This window comes from Triticum dicoccoides, chromosome 1A, assembly GCF_002162155.2.
Source record: "Triticum dicoccoides isolate Atlit2015 ecotype Zavitan chromosome 1A, WEW_v2.0, whole genome shotgun sequence".
NCBI lineage: Eukaryota > Viridiplantae > Streptophyta > Magnoliopsida > Poales > Poaceae > Triticum > Triticum dicoccoides.
Genome location: NC_041380.1, coordinates 437,180,298 through 437,181,652, shown reverse-complemented (window position 1 = coordinate 437,181,652; position 1,355 = coordinate 437,180,298).

Sequence of the window (1,355 nt, the reverse complement as noted above, 5' to 3'; positions counted from 1 at the left end):
TTATTTATTTTCTTTTGTTTTTTGCTTTAATTTTTATTTCTGTTTGCTTTTAGGTTAGCAAAATTATAAACTTTCTGTTAGTGCCATTAGTTTTAGAAAAATTATAAACTTTCTGTTAGTGCCATTAGTTTTCAAATTTGAATAGTTAAAATTTGAATTCTTTAAAAATTGTTTGAATCACAAGTTTGTGATTAACTTACTAAAAGATGAGAATAGATGCGCTTATAGAGAAAATTCAACCTAAATTCCTAGTAAATTTCTATGAATTTCAGAGAAATTCACTATGAATTTAGGTTAAACTTTTCTCTATTGGGGCATCTATTTTCACTTCGAGAGGAGCTCAACAAGGCAGAGAGGGAAGGGCTTATAAACCGGTGTGAGCCCCCTTCGGTTGGCGAGGTGGGACTAAACTCTGCCCGCAACAAGGACCAACCCTTTATTCCCGGTTTGTGTCACAAACCGGGACTAATGGTCATGGGCCAGGGGCGAGGAGGAAAATTATAAACTTTCTGTTAGTGCCATTAGTTTTAGAAAGTTGAAAGTTGGCATGGGCCAGGGACTAATGGTCATGGTATTATGAGGGACGAACCATAAGACATGAAAGCATTTCAAATGAACTCTAAAAAAGTTGAAAGTTGGGATGGTATCATAATTTCACCCACATAGCATGTGCATGTACAAAACGGACAATGGTAGCATGTTCGTGTGTTACAAAGTTGGCATGGTATCATCATAATAGTTGCGGGAGAAAGTCTTCACTTTTTCTTCGCTTGTGTCATTTGCTTATTGCGCCATAACCATGGATAATCTTCATTGTTTATCAGGATGCTTGGGTCAGCCTTGACATTGAAGGGAGGAATTTCATGAAACTTTTCATAATCTTCAGACATGTCTGTCTTGCCGTCCACTCCCAGGATGTCCCTTTTTCCTGAAAGAACTATGTGGCGCTTTGGCTCATCGTATGATGTATTCGCTTCCTTATCTTTTCTTTTTCTCGGTTTGGTAGACATGTCCTTCACATAGATAACCTGTGCCACATCATTGGCTAGGATGAACGGTTCATCAGTGTACCCAAGATTTTTTAGATCCACTGTTGTCATTCTGTACTGTGGGTCTACCTGTACCCCGCCGCCTAACAGATTGACCCATTTGCACTTAAACAAAGGGACCTTAAAATCAGGTCCGTAGTCAAGTTCCCATATGTCCACTATGTAACCATAATATGTGTCCTTTCCACTCTCGGTTGCTGCATCAAAGCGGACACCGCTGTTTTGGTTGGTGCTCTTTTGATCTTGGGCGATCGTGTAAAATGTATTCCAATTTATCTCCTATCCTTTGTAAGTCAATACAGTCAA